This window comes from Dermacentor andersoni, chromosome 3 (assembly GCF_023375885.2).
Source record: "Dermacentor andersoni chromosome 3, qqDerAnde1_hic_scaffold, whole genome shotgun sequence".
NCBI lineage: Eukaryota > Metazoa > Arthropoda > Arachnida > Ixodida > Ixodidae > Dermacentor > Dermacentor andersoni.
Window position 1 is genome coordinate 151,037,183 of NC_092816.1, and position 12,908 is coordinate 151,050,090.

Here is a 12,908-nt window from a genome sequence, read left to right on the forward strand (position 1 = left end):
GCCTCTGCTAGACACTCACGAGGTGAGATGCCTCCTGGAGACAGAGCTGCTCGTAGGAATGAGAAGCGAAGGTTGCGGCGTGCTACAGAGACTGATTTTCTAGGTGGCTTTGGCTCAACTCTTGCAAGATGGGCTGGGTGGGAATCGAGCCAAGGTCTCAGGAGTGTGAGACGGAGATGCTACCACTGAGCCACGAGTACGATGCTTCAAAGCGGTACAAAAGCGCCTCTAGTGAATGCGGTGTTGCCTTAGAAACGAGCTGTTTCTAAGGCTCAGGCGTGCGTCGCTTGCTCAGGCGCACATTTCGTTGCCGCGCCGAACGCTGCGTTGCTCGACGCTCACCGCGTCCAATGCGGGGCGCGTAGTCGCTGCGCCGTAGCCCATTGTCTTACACCCCTTGGCGGGTCGACGGGAACGCTGTCGCGTTCCACTCTTGAAGGCGAAGCAGAGTAACGCATGAGTTGTTTCTTCGTCTAGCCGAACCAAATATAGCCAAGCAACAGCAGTTCACCAGGCTAAACTGTGGTTCAACAACTAAAATAAAGGCTAGTATGCTTCGCATCCTCGGCTTCACCTTAGCTAAGCCACAGCCATTTTTTTTTCATCCACTTTCATTTTCATTGATTTATTGTTTCTTTACTGCAGTTATTAAGCGCAAGTAATTTCCCCTATGTTGTCCTTGGTGTCAGCGTTTGTTGGCTTCTTATGATGTACTAGAACGTGTTAGAGAAAGGATGTATGAGAATAAATTGCGTATATTAGAATTAGAACGTGGTCTCTCGCTATTGCAAAGGGTGTGGTGTAACGAGAGTAGAGGTTCGCCTGTGTTGGCAAGATATATGGCGAACGCTAAGAAGCAAAGCCGGAGACGTATCAAGCAAGCGCACACACTCAAGCTGCGAGTCTGTTCGGTGCCTTCAGGTACACTGTTCTATAAGGCGAATTCATGTTTCTGTATTTTCTAGAGGTTAGAGTTTTGAATGCGCGTCAACTGCCTTGTGGAGAGAGGTATACGAAGCGCAGTGAATCTGAAATTTGCAGCCTTCCATGCTTTCTCTTTCTTCCTGGCGCTGAAATCCCCATTGGGTGAGTGGTGCTGCTAAGCTTGTGACGTCCTCTTGACACAAGCTTTTCGGTCATGACATTCCGTGCCTTCGTGCTACCACACTTTCAGCACATATGCGACTGCCATCGCTCGCTCCTAAAAGCACATACTATGCCTTGAGTACAGGAAACGAAGGATATTTGGTTCAAACACCATAGGCTTCCCATGATGGTCCTGCATTTAATAAACTCAAGATCAGAAAAAAGAACGATCGGCCGACCCCACACTAATGTAGGAATCGATGTTAAGCAAGGCTTTTCCTGATGTTGACACAAATGTTAATTCAAATGTTATGCAAACGTAATGGTAATGACGGAAATGATTGTAGAAAGTGACGCAAATTCAATGTTTTTTTAACCCAAACGAAATAATAATCATCGAAATGCCACGCACTGCTTATGCAAACGTATCGATTAAGGAAATAAATATCGCTACGTGCATATTGCGTGTTTCTTTAGGACGGCACGCGCGGACACCCCGACGAAGACGACGAACTGCCCGTGGGTCCCGAGTTGTCGGCTGAACTGGCCAGCGCTGCAGTTGTTTATTTAAAATATACATTGTGAATAGCCTTCCATATTTAATCCCTCCTTCGCGTAACAATATAGTAAAGGAAATGTGTCGATGCAGCAGCAACATCGATCCGTTTCAGCGCAACACGGACGCGTATTAAACGCACACATTTCCTTTACGTTAAGTACGGTGAGATATATCAGTGTTCTACATGGTAGGCTTAGTGTAGCCTATGAAATGCAATGGCTGAGAGACACAAGTTTTAATACGATTACGATTATTAGATATCGACCCTCTTTCGTGTGCTCCTATCTAATTCCTGTCGCATGACGACTTGAGCCACTGGGGACGTGCTCCTTCTTGGCCAATGCCCCAGAATGGATATGCGCGTGAAGATGTACCCGAAGTACTTAGGATGGGTGCTTCCAAAAGCTTATTTTGCGCTTGAAGCTCGAATTAGTGTTCCTGGATGAACCCGCCAGCACGGCATAGAATGGCGCCACCGTCGTCATTGTATATTGACTAGGAAACCGATTCAAGCAATATGGGACATCCATTACAGATATTCCTACACGGAGTAAATCAAGTGTCTCTGGGTGGCCAGATCTGCACATCAGCCTCTTCTATTGGGGGCATGCGAGATATCACCACACCCCACGTGTGCGTCAGTTCCTTGAGAAATCTTAGTCTTCGGCTCTTTTTTATATGTTGTTCCTTTGTCCCCCTCAAGTTATTGTGCCAGTGCTAGCTGGGTTTAGTTGCGCCTGACTGGACCAAGCTACCTATCTATGATGTAAGACCGCAGGCGTTTGGTTCGTTCTTGTGCCTTCCGTTTCTTTTGATGGTCTGGAATTCAAACACCATCTCCATTCAGAAGTTCTTGCATCCAGCGTTACCTGTGGCGCTTGTTGTAGTCTATTTGCGTTTGAGGACAAAAGGCTTCTTCAAATTTCCAAGCTGTTGTGCTGCAGGAAATTACGGAACGACCAATGCATGAGACGCAGGAAGCTTCGTTCTCAGTCGTCGTCCCATGGGCAACTCAGCTGGACTATAGCCATTCTTCAATGCAGCTGTGTAAGTTAAAAGGGTTACGTATGGGTTGTTGGTTTTGGCTCTACAAGTCTTGATGATTTTCACGGCTGCCACTTAAAGTCCATTGCTCTGAGGAAAATGCGAGCTCAGGTAAAGTGCTTGATAACATATTTTTGAGTGAGTATCGCTTATTTGCACTACGAGAACTATATAGTTTTTGTACGCACTGAACAGTTTTTTTAACCGTCAGTATTATTTCAGTTCCAATTGATGGCCAATAGACACAGTCTTTTGCGCGTGCTTGTGTCTTTGTGATGGCAAAATGACCTTCATGCTGCAGACGTAAAATTTGGTGCCTGCAGTGATTCGGAACGACCACACGAATTTCATACCGGAGCAAGTCATAGTCAGTGATCAGATGGTGTCTATGTTCGAAAAAGGCTTCTACGCCAGGAGAGATGTCTCATCTGAGGAGTTATACTCTCTCACACAGCTCGTGGAGTTGCTGACACACTAGGTCTAACCTCTGACTTTATCGAAGTTATTGCAGGTTATATGTCTTGACCCGGGACTAAACTTGTCACAGTTGCTTCGACCTCATCTTCAAAGTCTGAATGATCTGTCTCTTGTAGCGGGGCTCTTTACAGTGTGTCAACGGCTTTGAGTTCTTTGACAAGGACAGATGTAATGTCGTAATTTGACATCATATTTATCATATTCAGTCCTTGTTGCCTGGGAGTGAGATCATCGAGACCTCTGGAAGTCGACATGTGTACTAGTGGCTTGTGGTTAGTCTCCAGAATGAACATTTTGCAAACAGCAAGATAGTCGTTGAGCTTTACACAGGCTTAAACAAGCGCGAGAGCTTCCTTTTCAATTTTTTTGTAGCACTGTTTAGCCTCCTACAAAAATTCTGAAGCGTAAGCGATATCTGAGAACTTGCAATCAGATTTCTTCTTGTCTTAGCACTGCTCCGAGTCTCAAAAGATGAAGCATCAGCAGAAACAGTTGCCTCGCTTGCAGGATTGTAGAGACCCAAGAAGGAGAAGAGGTCAGTATACTCTTCCAGCAGTCAAATGCATGCTTTCGGGGCAAATCCAATATGAATGTTTGTCAGACGTTGCAGAACCACGGCAAGTTTAGATACTAAACGTGCCAGGTGTGTCATCATTCTGAGTATTCATTGCAATTATGTTTTGTTAGGGAGACTTTTCATCTGCAGAAGAGCTTTCCCTTACTTCTCATACTCTCATATTCCGGAGTTCTTCACTGCAGCGTTGCTTATAACCCACTGTAGAGTTTTGGGACGTGAAATCACATAATTACGTTTCTTAGGCTGATTGTCTGCGTTCAAGACTGCTTGACAACAGTATGTCTCGGTCATGAATGCCATAAAGCAACGTCTAAAAAAACAAGAATGCTTCCTAGTTAAAGTGAAAATAATGGCCGAACCGATCCACCGAACGCAAGCTAGAAGTGAGTAAACGCACTGTCGGCCTATTGGGAATCGTCTGCCTCCATCAGTACATTTGGTCGTGCAAGGTGTGATTCATCTCACTGTCTCTAGTCACAACGAGGAACGTACGTCATTCGTTTAAAAGTGCAGCATTGCACTTCCCTTTCTACCAGCCGACGTATGCCAATCCTTATCTGTCCGGATCCCAAATTGTCAAGTTTCGTAATACCGTGGCTGTGCGACAAAGCGGTTTACTCTACTGTCACACCCTTGACCGATTCCACACACCCACAGATAAGATAATGAGTACCAACGGGAATCCACACAAGTCTGTCCACGCGTTCTTCAGTCTCATTTCTCTGGGGCACTAAAGAAAGCATTAGGTAGGGGCACGTGGAGGGACGAAGTTATCGAGCACTTGAATTGCGCACAGATTACGCATGGGCTTTTCGAGGCATTGGTGTTATCTCAAGTTAGTCGCAGGTAGGGAAAGAAAGAAGATGGCCAGTTGGTTTTGTCAACAACAAGCGTCAGGAAACTGTCCCAAGCCCTCTGTGCGACAGTTGTGCTGCTGAGACACGACTCCTTCTAAGATTAGCTATATTTACAGACATTGAACAAGTCGTAAAGTGTTTTGCCGCACATACTGCCTGATAAGCCGTGCTACAATAAGCGATGGTCCGGTGGTGATACGTCTGTGGTTTCATGTTCTCTTCCTATCGCAAGCACGGAACACAAATATGTCGCAAAAAGATGGAAAGTTGGCCGAGTTGATACGGTAACATATTTTTGGTTCGTAGCGCGAAGTGACACGCCCACAAACTAGAAGAAGCGCTCGTCCTGTCTGCTTCTAGTCTATGTATGTGCCGCTACGCGCTACAAAGCAAGAACCAATATGCTAATGCGAAGAAATGAGACGGCTCACAGCTCGGCAATATCGTGGAGCTGTGCCATATTTGAGTGTGCGTACGTACGTACCTGCAGACATAGGTGAGTGACTGTGATTGTTTGTGAGGTTTGTATGTGTGGGTGTAGGGAGGGAGGGAACAGCTTCTGTGCCCGTTCTCAGACCGTTTTCGGTACTTTCACTTGTTTACGAAACTGTCCATGTTAGTGCTTGTTCTTGTACTCTCCGCTGTACCTTGATTTTACTAGGGTGCACAAGTTTGCACGAGTGTTCGTGCTTTTATGACTGTTTTCAGCGTTTGTCATTTCTTTGGTGCTGTCAAAGCTTTTCCTGAACTCGTTACTCAGTGCTGAGCCGTTGGCGCCGTCAGCGATGGTGGGCCGATCCCGGAGATAGTACAGTCTACAGTTCTAATGGGCATGTGCCGCTGGGTGAACCAATTCGCGTTTGTGTAAATAGAGTAGTTGTGTCTGTGACGACAGCAGCGAGACGACAGTGACGGCGATCGTATGACGCCGACAACATGATTTCTACTCCGGCCATTCGACGCCAACTTGCAACATGCCGACTGTTGGGTTCCAGATAAATACTGGACGAGCGTAAGCGAGAGAAACATGGGTTGTGACGTCATCAGCGACTATGTGTTATACAATGGTACGTACATAGTATGGCTAAGTCATGTCGTGTACGTTAAAACGACGATGCCCTTTGCACTCCGGCTATAAAACGTTACAACCTCTCGAACTGGGGCGATCATGAAGGCGGTACAGGGTCGCACAGTTTCTACGTAGCGTTAGCTACTACGAGGAAATTCCTAGGTAATGTGTGTCTATACGGAAGACAGTGCCGCCTACAGTATGCGAGCTGTCACGAGGAACGAACTCGAGAAGCTGATGCGTGACTGCGCTCGAAACATGAAATAGCTATAGTCGGCTCTGGTGCGAGATGAATATGCGTGCGATCATGGTCTAGGTGCTCACTGAAGTACACTTAAATACTAATGTCCAATAACACCGCGTATAATTCGATTCTTAACTGCAGACAACGAGGTCACCGTACCCTACGACATGTTCATATTCCTAAGATTTCGTAACCTGTGGAAGATAAGAATGCAAGCACGTCATGATGCCAACGTTAACGCACATTCTTCAAAAGCCTTTATTGAAAGTGTCGCATACATCCGCGAGGCCTACAGAGCTCAACCATAGCCGCCACACTGGTTCGCCGTATTACATCATATTGCATGCTTGAGGAAGGTTTATCTTCCGCTAGTTCTTTACTTTATTAGCGTTGGTGCGTGTGTTTAAAGAAAGCCACTGAAGCGTAAATATCACCGTCATTGCGAATGTATTTCACGGAAATTGTACAGCCAATGATGAAAGAAAGCGATCGCGGCCTAGTGGTAGTGCATTGGGATGTTGCGCTCGAAGGGAAACTTTCCATTGCACTGTTTTTTGCACTTGTTTTTATTTGAGAAGTTCGAAGCGTGGTGAGACAAGAAGTATGCGCACCCACCGCAAAGTACCGTGAACGAGACGAAGAATTCTTTGCATTAAAGTAACAATGAGATTGTGCCTCGAACGCAAACCTTTGTGGTTGTGCCGTTAAGCAGAGAAAGACGAAGTCTCTCGAGCAGCAGCAACAGCAATGACACATGCTGTAACAGTAGACATTTTATTTCATATTTACAAGACACATTTCACTTCACTTTATTTTCTTCAAGGAATCGATAACAACAGTGTTCTCACCACCAAGTTCATGGCCAATTCCTTAGGGTGGGTTGCGCCAGTTCACTAAGGAACTTCCGTTCGAACGCTCCTCGCACCTGTCTGCGGCTCCTGTTACTTTGCCAGGTTTTAGGTGGCATTAGGCTTTTCTAAGCTTATTGGTTGATCTCCAAATTATTCTTGCACCTGCTTCATTCTAAACTGATGTCCAAGAACTCCCCCAGCAGGGCTTTTGCCCTCGGACAGCATCTATTCCAACAGACGAATTACCTCATGATTTTTTTACCCGCAATGGCATGAGCAGCACCCCGGTGGCTCCGGTTCTTTTCAATGGAGGCTCTATACGGCTGACCGAACCCCAGGTTATCCAGAAACCTCTCCGTGCTGCTACCTCTGTATACCAGACCATCACAGAAGTGAGACAGTTCTGCTGCGGATGTACCGTGTGCAGATCACCGGACAAGACCTGTGTCGCGGCTTTGCTTAAGTGTTCATCATTCGCGTTACTTCCCGGTGAGTGCCTTCATCCCTGCTTACCTCGCATGTACTAAGGAAATAGTCAGAGGTGTCGATGCTGATCCATCTCAATCAGCAACTTTAGAGAGGTTGTCTGAGACTGGTGTCATTGCGGTTTATCGCTACTTTCGAGTGGTAGACAATAAGAGGATCCCAACAGAATCGGTGATTGCAACGTTTGCAAGTACTAGCTTGCTGTCCACCAGGACTAAAGGTGTGGCCCCTTGTGTTCAAAGTTGAACCTCTGACATCGCGTCCGCTACAATGCTGTGATTTTTGGCGATACAGCCATAGTAGTACAGGATGCAAGTCAGTGTTGTTGCACATGTGGGGAAGAGGTCGATCAAAGTGATTGTAGTGCCCGAGATGAGCGATGCTGCTTCTGTGGCGGAAATCACCCAGCCAATTGTTCCAACTGCTCTGTTAGGGCTGAATAATTGCAGGTGGAAGAAATAATTGACAGATGACGTTGCACCAGGAAGGAGGCGATAAGCATTGTGAAAGAAAGAGTGCATGGTTATGCGGGTGTTACTGGGAGACAAACTCTTACCTCAGGCGTATCGCTAACAACTATAGAAACGGCTGTGGAAAAGGCAGTTACAAAAGCGAAGGAACGGCTGGAAATGAGCCTTGGTGATTGTATATCGCCGGCAATCTCTCTAGTCAATTATCTCATTTCATGAAAGCTGCCTGTCTTAGTCCTACAACGACCCAAACCATTGATTCTAAGCTGCAAACTAGTGATAGAAATTCAGGTACCCATCCTTCTAATGACGGTGTCGAACCTGCGACTTCCTCTTCCGTGAGGCCTGCTAATGGTAATCTGGTTAACACAGATTTGAAAATGACAGATGTGGAACAAAACACTCGAGGGCATAAAAGAACAATGTCATCAATCAATGATTCTTCCTCCGGTCCTCACTCAAAAGCTAAGAAAAGTCAGCGCAGTGTTATACCAGAAGGAAGCATTCTACAGAAGGCAGTTTTGGCTGCGGCACTTTCTAAGCCATAGGGTCTTTCGCAATCAGTCACATCACTTATGTGGCTGCCTTCCACAAGTGGAATGTCACTGATAGGGAGAAAATCAACACCCTTATACGCAAGACTTACAAGATCGCCCTTGGCCTACCGGAGTCCACAAGCACTGCTCGTCTGCTACAGCTGGGGGTATACAACACGCTTGAGGAAATCGTGGATGCGCAAAGAACCTCTCAACTCGAACGCATGTCTCTGACAGCCACGGGCCGGTACATCCTGCAGAAACTCGGCTTCAACTACCACGTCCAACACGGTCAGAAACAGATCATTCCACCTGACCTCAGCGACACGCTGATTGTCGCCCCTATACCTCGAAACATGCACCCCTAATTTAATCGGGGCCGACGCCAGGCCCGTGCCAAGGCACTGCTGCGCTCCTTGGGTGGAAAGAGGACTACGCGCTTTGTAGACGCCGCAGAATACACACGAGAACACCGGTTCACGGCGGTAGTCGTAGACGTTAGCTCCCGGCTTACGCACTCGTGTAGTGTCGCAACGGAATACCCCGAAACAGCAGAAGAGGTAGCGATTGCGCTTGCGCTTACCGACCCCCTCTGCGAGGTAGTTTTTAGCGACTCACAATCCGCAGTTCGCAACTACGCGCGGGGGCGCATTTCCTCCGAAGCTCTCCAGATTCTAAGGAAAGCTGGTCGACAGCACTTTGATAACACCGCCATCATATGGTTTCCAGCGCACGTCGCCACCCCCACCGATGAGGGCCTCATTAACTTGAACGAGGTAGCACACCGCTCTGCGCGAGAACTGACCCGCCGCGCAGAATCGGAGACCGCCTCTTCGAGTTCGGAACTGCTGGCTCAAAACACGCGAGAACGCCTGGTCAGGTACAATGACATCACCAAGCACTACCAGCTAGGCAGGCGGTTGCTGCCCCCACCTCACCCCATGCTGAAACGTCGCCAGGCAGTCATCTGGCGACAATTGCAAACACAAACATTCCCCAGTCCGGTGCGATTGCAGCACATTTTCCCCGCGCAATACCCGACTGCTCTTTGCAAATTATGTCAGGACACTAGAGCGACGCTGTCACACATGTTGTGGGAGTGTCGGGTTACATCAGCTACAATGGCAGTAGCTCCGGAGGCTCTTGCGTCGAAGTGGGCCGCCGCTCTGCGCAGCTCCAACCTCAAGACACAAGAGTGGGCTGTCCAGCAAGCCCGAGAGGCGGCGACGAGGCAAGGCCTCGAAGTCCCCTCATGGGAGACCTGAGCCCGGGTCGTCAAATTTGCCGGATTCAGAATAAAGTTGTTTCCATCCATCCATCCATAGGGTCGCTGAAAGTGCTTCAGTGGAACTGCCGCTCTTTATATTCTACTTCAGTAGATTTATCTTGTCTAACTACTCAACTTAACCATGATTTATTTCTTTTACAAGAAACTTGGTTAAATTCTGCAAAACATTTGCAAATAAAATTTTACAGATAATTTCATCTAGACCATCCCACTAGAGGTGGCGGATTAACTATATTTATTTCTTCTCAAATTTGCCCTAAGGCCGAAATTTTATTTCCACTTTTAACTCCTGAGTGTGAAATACTAGCGATACAGCTGAATTTCCTTGGATGTTGCCCCGTTACCATAGCACATGCATATTTTCCTTTCGGCGTGCTTGACATGCGCACACAGGATAGGGTTCTTCGTGCTTGTGGACGGGACATCCTACTGTCAGGTGACTTCAACTCTCACCATATATCATGGGGATTAAAAACAGATTTGTGCGGCACCAGATTATGGAACTTGGCTATAGACAATGGGTTAACGTGTGTAAACTCATGATCTATTACGTTTATGCGGGGTAGATCTTACTCCGCAATAGATATGATAGTCTGTGACTCGAGTCTCTCCGTATCTTCTTGGTCGACTCTTGAGTATGCGACACGCAGTGATCACCTTCCAGTAGTTTTTGAAGTAGCACGCTCTGTCGCGTTTTCGAGTTATCAGGTGGGAACTTTCATTAATTACAATATCTTTAGAAGATGCTCACAAAAGGCTCTTTTACCTCCGTCTGACGCGTGCACTGAGCAAAAGACTACGATTACGTGTTCCGCTTTGGAAGATTCTCGCAAAAAGTCTGAGATTGAGATTCATCTAAATAACAGAAATTCATACAGCCCTTGTTGGAGTGAAGAATGCGCTCGTGATTATAGAAAGAGAAAAGGCGCTTGGAAAATATTATTACATAACCAGAGTCCCAAAAAATTGGAGCGATTATAAATTTTTTCAAGCCGTCTTTAAACATACAGTTTGAAAAGCCAAAGACGAATACGACTGCAACCGTTTTGACTTCCTATCTAACAATAACAATAAACGCGCGTTGCTCAGTTTTCTCCGCAGTAGGAAAGTACTTCTGCGTCTAAATATTATTCAGTCCAAAGACTTGAGTAGTATTGAAAGGGAACAGTCACTAGAATAAATCGCAATGGGATTAGAAATGAGATTTTCTTTAGTTTTGTCACATTGTCCTAGCTTATGAAGGACATCAGATGATTTTGTAGAAATTAGAATGTTAGAACTGGCTGAAAACGTGGAGAGAATAAACTTTTTTATTCGGTGAATGAAGCTTTGGAGAGGCGTCCTCATTCCAGGATGCCTTGAGCTCGGGCCGCGTCCTGGGCCCTCGCAATCAGCCGTTGCTGATCCTCGAGGTCGGAGCTGGCCAAGGCTCTCTCCCAAAGCTCGTTAGTGGGGTAAGGGTCCGGAGGATTTAATGGAGCCGCTCTGCAACCCCCTACTATGTGCCTGAGGGACCCGGGCTCTGCGCAGAAGCGGCATTGCGGAGAGAATTTTGTAGGGTCTATGAGGTGATTTCTGGTTGGGTGGGGGAATGTATTAACCTGTAGAGCTCGGAGGCATCGCTCCTGCTCTCTAGGTAGTGACTTGTGTGGGGGTGCATATGTTCTGCGGGTGAGCTTGTAGTGTTGTGTGATGTCTTGGTAAGAGAATAGAGGGTGCATGCGCTCGGGTTCAGATTCCTCGGCTTCGGCTCGGTGGGTCAGATCTCGAGCCACGTGGTTGGTGACCTCGTTGCCAGGAATGCCTTGATGAGCTGGCGCCCAGATGATCATGACTGATCTCGTTGGCGGCTTTTGATTGATGATCCGGAGCGTAGTGGTATGAATTCTGCCGCTAGCAAAGTTGCGGCACGCCTGTTGGGAGTCGGTCAGTATGACTTCAACCTCTGTTTGGGAGAGCGCGAGGGCTATGGCCGCTTGCTCGGCTTGGAGGGGATTGTTTCGTGTGAGTGAAATGGTGCTCCGATGTTGTGTTGACGACTACGGTGGCTGTTGTGGCTGCGTGTCTGGAGTAAGAAGCCGCGTCCGTGTACGCTGTAGAGGGTAAAGTCCCGTATCGCTTGTGTATGGCCAGGGCGCGGGCCTTCCTTCGCTCTGCGTGGTGCACTGGGTGCATATTGCGAGGTAGAGGACGTACGGTGATGTTTCTCCGGATGGCATAGGGTAAGCTCACAGTCTGAGGCGGCGGATGGCTCAGAGAGGCAGAGAGCCCCAGGCGTAAGAGAATGGACCTCCCTGCTTCCGTAACCGCCAGCCTTGTTCGTTGACTGGATAAATGTGCCTCGATCAGCTCCTCGGCCGTGTTGTGCACACCTAGTCGTAGTAGGCGTTCTGTGGAAGTACTGGTCGGCAGGCCCATCGCCTGCTTATATGCCTTTCTGATCATTGTGTTGATTTTCTTCAGTTCCGTCTCGTTGAGTAGTGCGTATGGAATAGCGTAAGTTATTCGAGGCACGACAAAGGCTTGGACAAGCCGAAGCGTGTCCGCCTCCCCCATGCCTCTTGCCTTGGTTGTTATTCGCGGGATCATGTGCGTAACTTGGGCTGCTGTATTCTTAAGCTTTTGAATTAATATTGTATTGGTGCGATCCGACTGGAAAACCATTCCCAATATCTTTACGCTCTGAGACGGAACGATGGTGTGTCCCTCCAGTTGTATGTTGATAGTGGGCGAGTCGGATGTGTGCTTCTTTCGCGGTGAGACCAGGAGTAGCTCCGACTTTTGGGGGGCGCAGCTGAGCCCGCATGACTTAGCATAGTCGCTCACCACGTCTGCAGCTTCCTGCAAGCGGTTCTCCATTTCCCCGATGGACCCTGTGGACGACCAGATGGTAATGTCGTCGGCATATAGGCCATGCCGGATCCCTGGGATGTTATCGAGGAGCGGCGGTAGGCCTATTAGGGCGATATTGAAAAGGAGGGGGGATAACACTGCGTCCTGTGGTGTGCCGCGCCCGCCCAGTAGGAAGGGGTTTGTGGCTTTGTCCCCGACCTTTAGGATGGCTTTTCTATCTGAGTGGAAATCTCTGATATAGGAGTACGTCCTGGCCCCACAGCCCAGCGCGTTTAGCCTCTGTAAGATTGCTGTGTGCTTGACGTTATCGAACGCCCCTTTAAGATCTAAGGCGAGGATAGCCGTGGGGGAGTTGCGTGTCGCTGGTACAATCACCTCCTCTTTCAGCTGAAGTAGGATGTCTTGAGTTGAGAGGTGTGGACGGAATCCTATCATCGTTGTTGGAAGTTTCCCCGAATCCTCCAGGAATGGCTGTAGCCGGTTGAGAACGATGTGCTCTAGGAGCTTTCCT

At 47.8% G+C, this 12,908-nt stretch overlaps 1 long non-coding RNA gene across 1 annotated transcript in view; it reads left to right on the forward strand.

Annotated features, from left to right (window-relative positions):
* The first annotated feature begins 4,805 nt into the window (after nucleotides 1-4,805).
* The window catches only part of LOC140216790 (uncharacterized), a 31,194-nt gene continuing 23,091 nt past the window's right edge, over nucleotides 4,806-12,908 (forward strand). Inside the window, exon 1 of the long non-coding RNA XR_011893476.1 lies at nucleotides 4,806-5,096. This is a non-coding gene — a long non-coding RNA (uncharacterized lncRNA). The remainder of the gene's footprint in view (nucleotides 5,097-12,908) is intronic.